A 16408-nucleotide genomic window follows, 5' to 3' on the forward strand; every position below is an offset into this window, starting at 1 on the left:
AGTTGGCCCACCTGGGTGAATGTCAGGTGGAGGTTGAGATGAGGAGGTCCCAAACACAATGCTATCAGGTAGAGCCTGAGGTTTAGCTAAAACCTTAGCAGGGTGCTTCTGCTGTAAACTGGACTCTTCATTATCTGCAGGTGCCCGGCTGTAAGACCAGGAAGAGTGCAAGCTACTCTCTCTCAAAAACCAAAGGTGCTGAGGGGAATTTTCCCAAACTGCACAGAATCACAGACATCAGCGGAGCACGTGGTCTGAGGCTTGGCCATGGAACTCATAAATACCAGTCGGTAAGCCACTCACACGGGATAGACAGTCTCCATTTCTTTGTAGGAGAGATTGCTGAGCTAACACCCAGAACAGTCCTTGTCTGATATGCGTCCTTCGGATTTGTACAGAACTAATTCAGCAGTGAGGGCACTCTGGATGCGTCTTCAGCTGCTGCCAGTCCCAGTCAGGAGCCTCATTGATGGTGAGGGAGTTTATCTCTTTGAGCCCAGAGAGCTCTGAGGCCTCACATGCCTTATCTTGTGCGCTTTTCACGAGAATCCTCAATATCTAGCATGTTACCGACAAGGTGGTGGAGATACAGGTTAAGAAATCTGCCCAGGCTCTGAAAGTTGGCTCCTGTGGTATCATAACTCAACACGACAGAGCTGACGCTCAGATCCAGATCTTTCTGACTCCGAGCTCAGTATTTTCACAGTGCTCCTGGGGCTGCTGTGCCCCTGTGGGTTTTCCAGAAGCTACCGATGAACTGAACGCAGATCCTGTAGGGCCCTGGGTCAGGCCAGGGGCCCCGTGCTGGGAGCCTGCTTCTTCCTCCACTGGGGGCAATCAGAAGCACTAAAACAGACATCAAAACTGACATTTATAACTCTCGCTTTTACTGCCTGAGCTCCAGAAAGTGATAAGTATCAATCTAGCTACCGGCATTTAGGGCTGAAGAAACCCTGAAGTCATCTGATGGGCCACCTTCAGTATTTTATTTTTTTTATGTCAATACTGCAACACCTGGACTTAAATAAGAAATGTCCAAATGGCCCCAAAGTTGCGGTGAAAAGTTGCATCCAATTACCAACCTATTAGGGAAGGTTGTTGGTTTAACTAGCTCCGAGTGGAGGTTGGATAAAAGCCAGGGGGACCTGCGGTAACGTTTCCCATTCTGGTACTGCGGTTCCAGATCGGAAGTGCTTCCTCTTCTAATCATGCGGCATTTACGTTTTCCTGTGCCTTTATTTTATTTATTTATTTATTTTTTTACAGAGACAGAGAGAGAGTCAGATAGGGACAGACAGACAGGAACAGAGAGAGATGAGAAGCATCCATCACCAGTTTTTCATTGCGACACTTTAGTTGTTCATTGATTGCTTTCTTATATGTGCCTTGATGGGGGGGGGGGGCCTACAGCAGACCGAATGACTCTTTGCTCAAGCCAGTGACCTTGGGCTCAAGTTGGTGAGCTTTGCTCAAACCAGATGAGCCCGCACTCAAGCTGGCGACCTTGGGGTCTCGAACCTGGGTCTTCCGCATCCCAATCTGATGCTCTATCCACTGCACCACCGCCTGGTCAGGCTTCCTGTGCCTTTAGAGAACTGGTTCATTTTCTTGTGCTTAGTGTTCAGGTTTCTAGAGCTCAGTGGCTATCTCTCTTTAGGGCACATGCAGCAAACTTTGTCCTGTGGAGTATCAGTCAGGATAAGCCAACTTATAACTCAATAATCGACCATCCCCGGTTCTCAGGGACTCCACATCACAAAGGATAATTGCTCACTCACATTACTCATCCATCTCCTGTTGACTGGGAGTTCTGCTCCGTGGGGTTTTCACACTGAGGCCTGGCTGACAGAGAGCTACTATCCGGAACATTCCAGTCACCATGTCCGAGGAGAAACAAGCTCTCCACAAGCTCACACCAGCAATCTCTAGTTTGGTAGTGACAATGTGTTACTTTTTTTTTTTTCCAATTACAGTTGACATTCTATATTATTTTCTATTAGTGTCAGGTGTACAGCGTAGTGGTAGACACGTATATAATTTACACAGTGATCCTCCTAATGAGTCTAGCACCCACCTGGCACCATACATGCTTATTACAGTATTACTGATTATATTCCCTGTGCTGTACGTTCTGTCCCCATGACTGTTCTGTAACTGCCCATCTGTACTTCTTAACCCTTTACCTTCTTCACCCAGCCTCCCCAACCACCTCCCATCTGGCAGCCACCAGTTCTCTGTGTCTGTGAGTCTGTTTCTGTTTTGTTTGTTCATTTATTTTGTGCTTTCGAGTCTACCTTTAAGTGAAATATACTGCTCACAAAAATTAAGGGGTATTTCAAAACGCATATGAAGCAATAAAAAAAAAGCATTTGATTGTTTTTATTAAACAAGAACATCAGAAAAGCGAATGACAAGAAAGTTGTTTGATTATGCAAATGAGATGCCAAACCAACTTTTATTTCATTGGTGAAAATGCGCTCTACGAAAGGCTGAAAGTACTAGGGTATCTGCACGTTCTCTGACCCCCTAATTTTTTTTTTAAATACTATATAATTTTATTTATTTATTTTTATTTATTCATTTTAGAGAGGAGAGAGAGAGGGAGAGAGAGAGACAGAGAGAGAGAGAGAGGAGAGAGAGACAGGGGGGAGGAGCTGAAAGCATCAACTCCCATATGTGCCTTGACCAGGCAAGCCCAGGGTTTCGAACCGGCGACCTCAGCATTTCCAGGTTGACGCTTTATCCACTGCGCCACCACAGGTCAGGCCTGACCCCCTAATTTTTGTGAGCAGTGTAATATGGAATTTGTCTTTCTCTGTCTGACTTATTTCAATTAAGAAAATATTTATTTCACTCATCATAATACCTTCTAGGTCCAACTAATTTGTCCAAAAGGTAAGATTTCATTCCTTTCTATGGCCAAGTAATATTCTGTGTGTGCATATACCACACCTTTATCCAGGTGTCTATGGATGGGCTCTTAGGTTGCTTCCGTGTCCTGTGTTGCTTCTTCTCTTTTGTAAGAACAAGTAACATGGCCTTATCCTGCCCCACCACAAGAGAGCCAGAAAATGTGGTCCCATCAGAGCAGAATGCTGGAAGTCAGTATAATCCACTCACTGGTGATGCTATGCACTTGCCATTTATACTTTAGAAAAGAAAAAAGAGGCCCTGGCCGGTTGGCTCAGCGGTAGAGCGTCAGCCTGGTATGTGGAAGTCCCGAGTTCAATTCCCTGTCAGGGCACACAGAAGAAGTGCCCATATGCTTCTCCACCCCTCCCCCTCTCATTTCTCTCTCTCCCACTCTCTCCCTCTCTGTCTCTCTTTCTCTCCCTCCCCCTAACTCCCCCCCCCACAGCCATTGCTCAATTGGAGAGAGTTGTCCCTGAGCACTGAGGATGGCTCCACGTCCTCTGCCTCAGGTGTTAAGAAGAGCTTGGTTGCTGAGCAATGGAGCAATGCCCCAGATGGGCAGAGCATTGCCCCATAGCGGGCTTGCTGGGTGGATCCTGGTTGGGGTGTATGTACAAGTCTGTCTCTTCCTACCCTCCTCTCACTGAATAAAAAAAAGAAAAGAAAAAAGAGTCTCTTTTGCATATATGCCTGTTCATATGAGAACAGTTTTAATATTATAAAATATGGCTGTAAAGGGAATTTGGGAATTCAAGTTGTCAGTGATCTGCCACCATTCACAGCAGAGCAGCCAACTCCCATTCTCTCATCCCCACATCCAGCCGTGCAGGTTTACTGAGCAGCAGGTAGATAATGATGAGCAAGCACATGGCCGTCGTTCATTCGTGGGGTTGACAGCAGTATGTGGGGAGACCACCCACAGGCCACCCCTGGACAGTGTGACAGGAAGGTGCTGAAAACATATAGGAGGGGCACCCCGTCCAGTTGGAGTGTCAAGGGAGACTTCCTGGAGGGTGTTACATCTAGGCTGCAAAAAGTAGGAGGATGGAATACATTTGGTTCATTTTATCTCAGTCTTTCTCTCTAAGCCTAGTTGTTATTTTTACATAATTGTAAGAACATTGTTTAGCCATGTTTCTATACTGCTCTTAGGTAAGAAAATTATGGTATGTCAACGCAGTGGAATATGCAGCCATCAAAGTGATAATTAGGAAAATTGAAAGATAGCATAAAAATGTTATACAAGGTTATATGAGAGCAAAGGTTAAAATTACATTTTTGTTGTTAAAATAGATGAAAGGACAAGATCTGAGAGACAACATGAAAAAATGGAAACAGTTGAGACTTATGGGTAGGATTACGGTTAACATTTTTATTTTTGTTATTTTTTAGTGTGATTGTAATGTTTGTGTTAACGTTGATATGTTAAGGTCATACATGTACAACACAGTCGGTTAAGTGCGTCCTCAGTGTCCTTGCCAGGATCTATGTAACTTGTGCATTTTTGCACTTTTAATTTTGTGCCCTAATATCTGCATCTGTTAAGTGTATGTTTTCCTGTATAGCATCCATACAAGGATTAAAATTTGAAACGTACTTTTTTTTTTCTTTTTTGTATTTTTTTTTTCCTGAAGCTGGAAACGGGGAGGCAGTTGGACAGACTCCCACATGCGCCCGACTGGGATCCACCAGGCACGCCCACCAGGGGGCGATGCTTTGCCCATCTGGGGCGTTGCTCTGTTGCGACCAGAGCCACTGTAGCGCCAGAGGCAGAGGCCATGGGACCATCCCCAGCGCCCGGGCCATCTTTTGCTCCAATGGAGCCTAAGCTGCGGGAGGGGAAGAGAGAGACAGAGAGGAAGGAGAGGGGGAGGGGTGGAGAAACAGATGGGCGCTTCTCCTGTGTGCCCTGGCCGGGAATCAAACCCGGGACTCCCGCACGCCAGGCTGATGCTCTAGCACTGAGCCAACCGGCCAGGGCCTGAAACGTACTTTTGAATACCTTTTATAAGCTGATGAGTACCAATTTATAAATCTAGCTCCAGACTCATCTAGACCCAACCCCCAGTCAACATCTCTACTCAAACCTCTAAGAGAAGTTTTGAACTCAGTGAGTACAAAGTTAGACTCCTGATTTCGACTCCCTTCCCAGCCCAGTCCCCCTGCAGCCTTCCCCATTTCAGTTGATGTCAACTCCCTTCTCCCATCAGGCTAAAACAGGGGTAGTCAACCCTTTTATACCTACCGCCCACTTTTGTATCTCTGTTAGTAGTAACATTTTCTAACCGCCCACCGGTTCCACAGTAATGGTGATCTACAAAGTAGGGAAGTAACTTTACTTTATAAAATTTATAAAGCAGAGTTACAGGAAGTTAAAGCATATAATAATAATTACTTACCAAGTACTTTATGTTGGATTTTCACTAAGTTCAGCAGAATAAATCTTTATAAAACAACTTACTATAGTTAAATCTATCTTTTTATTTATACTTTGGTTGCTCTGTTGCCACCCACCATGGAAGCTGGAATGCCCACTAGTGGGCAGTAGGGACCAGGCTGACTACCACTAGGCTAAAACCTTTGGAATCCTCCTTGCCTCAGAATTCTCTCTCCAACCCTCATCCAGTAGGTTAGGAAATCTCGTTGGCTCTGCCTTCAAAGTAAACCCAGAACCTGACTTTTTCCCCACTTGCACTTCTGCCCCAAGTCAGAACCACCTTCGCCGTGGGGCTAGACACTGAAAGAACTTTCTGGCAGGTCTCACTGCTTCTCCCCTGACCACCTGCAGGCTATGCTCAGCACCCCAACCAGAGTATCTTTGCAAAGTCTGCATTATATTATGTCAAGTTTCTGCTCAAAACCCTCTGATGACCACCCCCCACCACCCATGAAAACCAGTCTTGACATTAATCTATGTCACCCTCCATTTGCCTCTCTTGCTTCTTCTCTTTCCTTCTCTCCCTTTGTTCCAGCAATAGTGGTCTTTCTGCTGTCCCTTCAATAGGCCAGCATACTCAGCCTTCGGGTACTGACTTTAGCTGTTCCCTTTTCATGAATCCTCTTCCCCCTAAATATCTTCTTGGCTAATTTCCTGGCCTTTGTCAAGTCTTTGCTCACCTCTCACCCCAGAGAGGTGTATACTGAGCACCTTTTTATACCGCATTCTGCATTTCTTCCCTGCCCAACACCCCCTTAAGATTTAACATACAGACTCTAACATACCGCTTAATCCCCTTGGATAGCTCCTGATTCATTGTCTGCTGGAATGGCAACCTCTCTTGTGTAGGAATCTGTTTTATTTGTAAGTTATCTCAAGCATGGAGAGCACACAGTGGGTGTTCACTAAGTGCTCTGAATAAATGACTCAAAGAGTAGAGAGACTCCACACATTTTCCACAAAAGTAATTACAGGAAAATCTTCAAGGTAAGGTACTGAAGAAATGATTTATTTTAAAAGGATCTTTTGTAGGAGGTGAAACCAGAAAAGCTAAGCAAACCACACAAAACTAGGTCTTTAGAGAATTACCTTTTGACTCAGAGAAATTCATATTACAACAATTTGTTACTTCCAATGAAACTGCAGCATATGAACAAAATTTATAAAATGCAGAATTTACAGTGCTGATACAAAAAACATATGTTAACTAAGAGCAAGCCTGTATTTTTATTTCTCAGTATTTTATTGCCTTAGCCAGGCTGTCAACTAACTATATAAATTTCAAGCATTAGGAGGTACAAATCAACTCACTAAAAAATCTGTCAGCGCTTTCTGCATTAATCAAACCTCAGATATTGTAACCTATGTGGAAAAAATGTTTGTGACAGAAACTGAAAAAATAATTGAATAAGCATAATATTAAAAAGCATGGGTCTGAGTTACTACTTAAGCTTAAATAGAGAGAAAACACAAGGTTTCTGTTGTATTTTTACATTGACATTTATTATAAATTTATTATACATATAAAATAGGTTGAAACATGTTCTTAACATAATTTTAATGTGCTCAATTACATTTAAACTCTTTCATAAGTAGTACATGAAAATTTCTATAATTGGACACATTTAAATTATAATGAAAAATATATTTCAATCTATATTACTTGCTTTAAAGAATAGTTGTAAATTTAACAGCTAATACTCATAAATGTTTTTGATTCTTTAAATTGTGACCAAAAAAAGATAATTCCTTAATTTGAATAAGTAATTTCTCTCTTTAGTCAAGAGCCAACATCATGTTTGGTAGTGACTGCCAAAGGCATTTATATTAAAATTTTAAAAAAGAAAAGTATGCTATCTCAAATACTATATAACATTTTCCTGAATATTCTAGCCAATTAATAAGACACAAAATAAAAATAAAAGGCATAACTTTTGGGAGGAGGAGAGGAATTATTTTTTATCAATAAATTTATATATTGTACTTAGAAAGCCAATGAAAATCTTATAATTACTAAGAATTTCACTAAAGTAAAGGAGAAATATGAAATCTATGTATATGATTAATGTTTTCAATAAATATTAAAATGTTAAAAATATAAAAAGCTAAGATTATGTTCTTATTTATGGCAGTATATAACAACACACCTAGAATAAAATAAAAGAAAATGAGCAGCAATTATAACCCTTTTGGAGGAATTTTGAAAGATTTGCTTGCATTAAATCCTAAACTAAATAAAGATATCAATTCATCCCAAACTGATTTATAAGGTTAATATTATTTCAATTGAAATAGTTTCTGTCTTGAACTGGATTGATTGAATTAGCTCAGGCTTTTCCTGCTCTAGTGGATTCAAAATTATGTCTGTTACTCTGTTCTTCTCGCATTTCATCCTAAAATGTTAACAAAACAATGTAGACACGTTTGTCTATCAATATCAAGACTTACTTTACAGTCTTTCCCCCAAGAGAGGCTCATTGTAATTCCTCACCCACAATCACCAACAATCCTCAGGTTCAGCTGGGATCATCTGAAAGTTTAGTTCTAGATTTTTGTTTTTAGAAAGCTTTTAATTTTCCCTAACCTTCTCAGATGCTTTATTACCACTAAACTATAAATTTTACTGGTGTCTTTACTCACCATAGATCGAGACAGAAGCAGAAATATTATTATATGACTATTCGCAGACTTACCCATAGCTCCTGCCCTCCAACCTCTTTCTGAAAGGCTTATTCTATCTTTCCAACTTCATTCCTGATATCAGTTAATATGGAGTTGACATCAGAGTAACGGACAAGTTGAAAATGTTTTGTAATAGATGCTTCTTGTATAATGCCTTGACCTGGCAAGCCCAGGGTTTTGAATTGGCAACCTCAGAATTCCAGGTCGACACTTTATCCACTGTGCCACCACAGGTCAGGCTAAATAGTGGCTCTTTTTATTCACTTATTCAAGAAATATGTATTGAGCATTAAGGGCCAAGGGCAATTCAGGCCCTGGAAATAAAATAATGGAGGAGGGGCAGACAAAAATCCCTGCCCTGCTAGAGCTTGCATTACAATGGAGAAAACAAACAATAAATAAAACAAACAACTAAATTAAATGAGGTTAAGAGATCATAAGTATTTTGAAGAAAAGAGAGTAGAATGGCTTGAGCTGGATGAAAGTGGGGGAGGGAAGTGCTCAAATTTTGATAAAAGTTGTTTCTCGACTATGAAGTGGCCTTTGGTAAAAGATTTGAGGTAGTTGAGTGGTGAGCGATACAATTACCCAGTCAGATCATTCTGGATAGCAGGAACTTCTCACTGCTGCCATTATCCAGCCAGACGTCATCAAACTTTTTATAAAAACTGGCTGCTTTTGCAGTGCTGGTCAACCTGGTCCCTCCCACCCACTAGTGGGTGGTCCAGCTTTCGTGGTGGGCCAATCGTGGCACCATTTGGTTGGCCCACCATGAAAGCTGAAAGGCCCACTAGTGGGCAGGAGGGACCAGCACTGCAAAAGTGGCCGGTTTTTATAAAAAGTTTGACGCCTGACCAGGCGGTGGCGCAGTGGATAGAGCGTTGGACTGGGATGCGGAAGACCCAGGTTCGAGACCCCGAGGTCTCCAACTTGAGCACAGGCTCATCTAGTTGGAGCGAAAGCTCACTGACTTTGAGCCCAAGGTCGTTGGCTCGAGCAAGGGGTTACTTGGTCTGCTGGAGGCCCGCAGTCAAGGCATATATGAGAAAGCAATCAATGAACAGAACAGCTAAGGTGTTGCAACATGCAACGAAAAACTAATGATTGATGCTTCTCATCTCTCCGTTCCTGTCTGTCTGTCCCTGTCTATCCCTCTCTCTGACTCGCTGTCTCTATATAAAAAAAAAGTTTGACGACGCCTGATTCCAGACCAAAAAGAAACTAGCCTTGCCTGGCGTCTTACACATAGTGGGTACTCCATATATAGCCAATGAACTAACACAGTGAATATTCAAAGAAGTATCAAGTAATCAACTAGTTCTAGAAGCTCAATCAATATGTAAATAGAACAGATTGATTTGGGAAAAAAATAAAAAATATTTAGCAATATCTTCTTCATAAAATAAAATACATTGCAGGGTTGCAGCTTAACAACTTAAAGATTTTTCTTTATTTTTTTCTGAGAGTAGGTATCAGAGAAGTACCGTATTTTTCGCTCCATAGATGCACATTTTGGAGGGGAAAATGACCGTGTGTCTTATGGAATGAATGTTCATTTTTTTTAGCTGCTGCAGGTTCCCGGACAACTAGAAGAGTATTTGAACATTGAAGTTTCTTCTCATTTGTTAATAACAGTGCTAATGGTTGTTAATACTGCTGTTGAGTTTACATTGTTGAAATATTATTGTGGTATATTTTATTAAATATTTTAACATACCATTTGATTCAGAATATTTTTTTTCTTATGTTTCTTCTTAAAACCCTAGGTGCGTCTTATGGAGCAAAAATACGGTAATTTATGCAATAAGCATTTGATGGATTCTAATGTGGGTGCTTGGTTCAAAGTAATCAACTAGTTCAAAGGGTTTGCATTTCTGTGGAGGATGATATTTTGTTGCCCATTTGCTTCTGGCCATTGTTTCATCAAAAAAGAACTTTTTCTATAAACATTACAGTCTTATTCCGATTGACAAACAGCAGCTCACAGGATTTCTTACTGCTGAGGTATCTAATATAAAACAGATCTGTACCCACATAAACATACACAATTTATAACAAGACTCTGGGTTAGCAGTTAAATGTGTCTTGATTTTTGAGGACTGAAATATTTGCTCTTCCGCCAGCGCCATGGAGAGTTCATAAATGATGGGAAGTGCTTTGGCTTTCAGAGAGATGGTATTTCTCTGCAGTGCTACCTCTTTGGGGAACAAATATGAAAAATAAAATGTGTCATTTTACATGATACAGAGTGTTTTTATTGTCACCTTCCCGGCTTGAAAAGCAAATGGGACAAATCATCAAAAGACATATTGCAGGTGCAGGTTCTGCCTTAATTTTAGATATTCTAATGGAGTGTACAATCCAGGGAGTCTTTTTTCTGTGTCTCTTATTTCTCCCATTCCTTATCCATGGGCAGAGTGACCTGGTAATAAAGCACTAAACTGTGAATAGGATGATTTATTTTCGGCTGGCAGCTTTTCTCAGCTGATAGCTCTTGGAGATGATGATTTTCCTACCAACTTACTCCACAGGAGTGTTGTCAAAAGCCATCAGCTTGTGCCCTGGGAATTTAACAGAAGTGACTGTGTACACATATAGCTTTAAGGACAATTTGGTAAATTTTCAAAGAACCCAGTGGTGATGATCAACTATATATATTTTTGGTAGACTTGAAACATATTTAAAAAATTAATAAAACTGTGCTGAAATTATGTCACACCTCCTAGGATGGCTATAATAAAAAAGACAAACAGTAGTAAGTATTGATGAGGATGCAGAGAAATTGGAGCCTTCATACATGGCATTAGAGAAGGTCATGTGATACAGTCACTGTGAAAAACAGTTTGGCAGTCCTCAAAAAGTTAAACATCATATGAGAAGCGATCGGTGAATAACTGAAGTGAAGCAACTATGAGTGTATACTTCTCATATTTCTCTTCTCCCCCCCCCCTTCCTTTCTCTCTTTCTCTCTTTCTCTCTCTCTCTAAAGAAAAGAAAAAGGAAGGAAAGAAAGAAAAAAGAAAAAAGTATAAACATTGGAAAGAAAATAAAACTCTTATTTTTCATAGATGATGTGATTGGGTGTATAGAAAAATATAAAGAACCAACCAACAAATACTTTGTTAATTCACTAGAAACAAGCTTATTATACAAAAACAGTTTACTTCTATATACACATAATAAAAAAGGATAAAAATAAATTTGAATATATTCTACATATAATCTAATTATAAATATCAATAACTGGAGAAAATCAAACAAAAATTATTCAATATCTCAGCAGGGAAAGCAACAAAACTGTCCTGAGAAATTAAAGAAGACCTAAATACATCAAAGGGTATACTATGTCCATGAGTTAAATTACTCAATATGGAAAGATGTTATTTCTCCCTAAATTGATCTGGAGTCCATGCAATCTCAATCAAATTCCCAGAATTTTGTTGAAAATAAAATTTAATGTTAAAATGTATAAGGAAATGTGAGCGGCTAAGAATAGCCAAGTCTATCTTCAAGAAAAGGAAAGAGCCAGAGGATGTGCACTACCAGAAATCAACAGCTATTCGAAAACTGTGATAATCAAGACAGCGCTAAACTGGTACACATATAGATAAACGGCCAAAGGGAATGGAAGAGAATGTCCAGAAACAGACCTTGATTTATGAGAAATACAGTCACCTGACTTATGAGAAAGGTAGCATGGCAAAGCAGTAGGGGTAAGAGTTTTGGTTTTTTTTTCAATAAGTGGTATTGGGTCAATAAGCTATTTATATATTTTTTATGTATCTCATCTTCAAACTCATACACAGAGATCAATTCCATATATAATGCAAATAAATGTGAAGTATAAAACAATAAAATATTTAGAATAAAATATAATACCCTTATATTTTTAGATAGGTGAACATTTTTTTAAACAGCACACCAAATGTAGTAAACAAGTAGAAAAAAATAATAAACTGGATAAACTGAACTCCATTTAAAATTAAGAATTTCTATTCGTCCAAAGACACCACTAAGAGCATTACAAAGGCAAGCCACAGAATGGGAGGGAACATTTCCAATCCATATATTTATCAGGACACGAATCTAGGTCTACAGATCCCTAAAAGAAGGCTAAAAACCAAGTAGAAAAAATGCATTAGAGACTTGAATAGACCAACAAAGAAGGAATCCAAATGACTAATAAACATATGAAAAGGATCTCAGCATTACTAACCATCATGGAAATGAAATAACCACAGTGAGAGACCATGCCCCACCCACCAGAATGGCTGCTGTGTGAAGACTGGGAGCCATGTTAGGTCACTCAGGGTTGGGGAAGTGCAATGGGAACTCTTAAGAACTATTGTAGAAGCATAAACTGCTAGCACTTTAGAAGAGTGTGTGGCAGTATCTATGAACTGTGCATATATCGTTTAACCTAGTAATTCCACTATCGGGTATATACTCAATAGAAAGACAGACATACATTCCCCAAAAAGATGTATCTAAGCACGTTTATAGAAGTGTCACTGGTAAGGGAGAAAATATGGAAACGACTTGTATCAACAATAGAATAAAGTGTGAAATATTCATTAAATAATATTATATGCGGCCTGACCAAGAGGTGGCACAGTGGATAGAGCATCGGTCTGGGACACGGAGTACTCAGGTTCGAAACCCTGAGGTCGCCGGCTTGAGCGTGGGCTCATTCGGTTTGAGCAAGGCTCACAAGCTTCAGCTCAAGGTTGTTGGCTTGAGCAAGGAGTCTCTCGGTCTCCTGTACCTCCTTCTATCCCTGGTCAAGGCACATGTGAGAAAGCAATCAATGTACAACTAAGGTGCTGCAACAAAGAATTGATGCTTCTCATCTCTCTCCCTTCCTGTCTGTCTGTCCCTATCTATTCCTCTCTCTGTATCTGTCACAAAAAAAATAAATTAAAAAATATATATATATATATGTATCTTACAATATAGGCAAACATGCACTAATCACAATTTTCTGTATTGCTGATACTTTGATATCTAATACCCAGGACCTCACTAACCCTGGGAGAGACCTACCCTTCCAGGGTTAGTCGATTCCTAGAGGTAATGCCTTTTATATGTAAACTAATCAATCCGGACCTCACACCCCCAACCACCACCTTTCTGGAGCACTTGCATTATGGGCTGCTATTGTTGCATCCACCGGGTACGAGAACAAACATCGGAGACTTTCAGGAGTTCAGATGTTACTTTATTGGCCAGTTTAACCTGCGCAGGGGTGAACTCCCAAGATGTCCAGAGACACCGTACTCACAAGGAGCTGCAAACGAGAGTCGCGCCTGGCGCTTACAGCTAGGTCCTTATATATCCTAAGTAAGCAAGCATTATACAGAAGCAGATGTGGCAGTTAGCTATTCGCTAGGGAGGTCGCACGCAGCATAGCAACAGGGGCCGGGTTTAGCTTAGTGGCGAATTTCAAACATAGACTTCTTTGTTCTCAGCCTCACAGGGGCCCTATCAGCACCTCCCTGTTCCTGCTCCAAAATGTTACACTCTGGCAACCACAGCACGCCTCCCCAAATCTAACACTATGACCTTGCCAGAGTCATCCCAGGGCCAGAGCCACCTATCAGACAACCAGGGAGGCCCCCACACCTCTAGAGGCCCCAGAAATTATTCACTAGTCCATCCCAAACCTACTTAGCCTGCCTCCCACATTCCTTCCAGCAAAGACCACAATAAAGGCTCTTGCCCACATTTCTCCCTGTTCTCTGTGCCTCCTACTGGTCCTGAGGCTTTCCCCAGTGCCCTGTGTGAGTGCTGCATCCCTCCTCCCGGGAACTGTAAGTAACAAACTATCTTTTTAATGGCAGCCGTCTCCTGATCTGTTGGCCTCACTATACCTGAATACTAATAAGACCTACATTTTTAAAACACAATGAGAATGAGTGAACTAAAACCACATACAATAGCCATAATGAATCTCACAAACATGGTGTTGAGTGAAAGAAGGCAGAACAGAGTGCAGGGTGTCTGCTGGTGATTGTAATGACCAGAAGGGTGCACCAGAGAGACCTCTGAGGGCACTGGGGGTGTTCTGTTTCCCTATGTGGGCTGTTGATTAGATGGATGTGTTGACTTTCTAAAAATTTCATTCATTGTTATGTACTCATGATTTGGGCACTTTTAGGTATGAATGTCACACTTCAGTTATATTAGAAAAAAACTACTAGGATTCAGCCACAATTATAACCAAAATAAAATATTCCAAAACCAGAAAGAATAAAAATTATCTAACCATGTAAGTTTTAAAATTAACAATAAAATGAACACTAGGCAGCAGGGATACAGGAAGGAAAAAAACAAAAAGTTAAACATTAACTTACCACACGACCGAGCAATTTCATGCCTACGTACGTAACTAGAAGAATTAAGAATAGATGTCCACACAAAACTCATACACAAATATTTACAGCAGCATTATTCATAAAAAGGCAAAAAGTTGAAACAACCCTAAACAATTATCCATCAGCTGGCGAATAGAGAAATAAAATGTTATATCCATACAATGGAATAATTCAGCCACAAAAATGAGTGAAATGCTGATACACATTGTAACATGGGTGAACCTTGGAAACAGGCTAAGTGAGAGAAGCCTGACATAGAAGGCCACGTATTACGTTCATATGAAATGTCCAGAATAAGTAAACCCATGGAGATGGGAAAAAAACAAATGGTTGGCAAGGACTGGAGCGTTTGTGAGTACATAGGGAGCGATTGATAATAGGTAGTATAGGATATTTCTTTTAGGAAAGATAAAAATGTACTAAAATTAGATCGTGGTGACGACTGAACAACTTTGTGAATATCCTATAACATCACTGGGTTTTTTTGCTTCAAAAGGGTGGATTTTATGATGTGTAAATTATATCTCAATGAAGCCATTATTTTTTAAATGTTTTAAATCAAGGACTTGAAACTTGATTGAATAATGAAAGGCTATACAGGGACTCTTGTTCATTTTTGGTGTGAGAATGTTTTCTTTTTAATGGACATTTGGGCTACTTCTTTTAGTGATCTGTGGTAATGGTTTAAAAACAGGCCTTATAAAGATGATCATTACACAGTTATGAATGAATTTTTTTAAATTAATTACAAGCCCCACTTTCTAGGCTTCTTTTGCTTGGTCTCTGTCTCATGGACGTGGGGGTTGTAAACCCGAAGTCTCAAAGTAGTGCTGTGATCTTGAGAAAATCCTTCATTTGCTGCAAGGCTTTTAGTTTCATCTTCTCTAAAGCAGAAATTGTTATAAGGATGGAGAACACCCAGGGCAGTTGTGAAAGCCAGCTGGCAATTAAGAAATAGTCATTACACGGAGGTGGGAGAGACAAGAGAGTGAGGGTGTGATGTTTGACCTTACTACATTGATTCCTTTTTATTTTTTAAGTGAGAAGAGGGGAAATAGAAAGACAGACTCCTGAATGTACCCCAAGCGGGATCCACCTGGAAACCCCATCTGGGGCTGATGCTCGAATCAACTGAGCTATTCTCAGTGCCTGAGGCCGATGCTTGGACAAACCGAGCTATCCTTAGCGCTCAGGGCACTACATTGTTTCTAACACACATTTTTTTTTCCATGTTAGCAGCTCTGAAATTAGGATGCATCTACTATTCTATGGCATATTATAGCTAACTGGAAATGTTTTCCTTTTTTAGCTACTTAGACTATGAAATGATGGTATTGCTAGTCCTATTACCACTACTCTACTATTGACACTTGGATGGTTTTCATGTTCTACCCCTTTTCCCAGTGCTCTTCCTGACACATTTGATCTTCAAAGAACAACCATTTACTTCTCTGTCTCTTCCCTTTCCCCATTTTTTGTCTCTTGTACCCATTTTTTATTCCTTGACTTAATAATTCAGTCAGTGCAACTATGTGCAGTCGATTTAAACCTCTCCAAAAAAGGTAAATCCATGAGGTGACGGATGTGATCATTAAACCACCATGGTTTTTTTTTTCATTTTCAATATCTCAAGTTATTTGTGAATTATACCTCAGCAAAGCTGAGGGGAAATCCTTGCTAAAAACTACAATGAATAAATAGATATACAGCTAAAATAATTAACTAAATACAAAAAAAATACGCTCTTTTAGAAACAAGGCCATAGCTTAAAAAATGATCATTCTCAAAAATGATATCTCGGCCCTGGCCGGTTGGCTCAGCGGTAGAGCGTTGGCCTGGCGTGCGGGGGACCCAGGTTCAATTCCCGGCCAGGGCACATAGGAGAAGCGCCCATTTGCTTCTCCACCCCCCTGCTCCTTCCTTTCTATCTCTCTCTTCCCCTCCCGCAGCCAAGGCTCCATTGGAACAAAGATGGCCCGGGCGCTGGGGATGGCTCCTTGGC

This window comes from Saccopteryx bilineata, chromosome 7 (assembly GCF_036850765.1).
Source record: "Saccopteryx bilineata isolate mSacBil1 chromosome 7, mSacBil1_pri_phased_curated, whole genome shotgun sequence".
In the NCBI taxonomy this organism is placed as follows: domain Eukaryota; kingdom Metazoa; phylum Chordata; class Mammalia; order Chiroptera; family Emballonuridae; genus Saccopteryx; species Saccopteryx bilineata.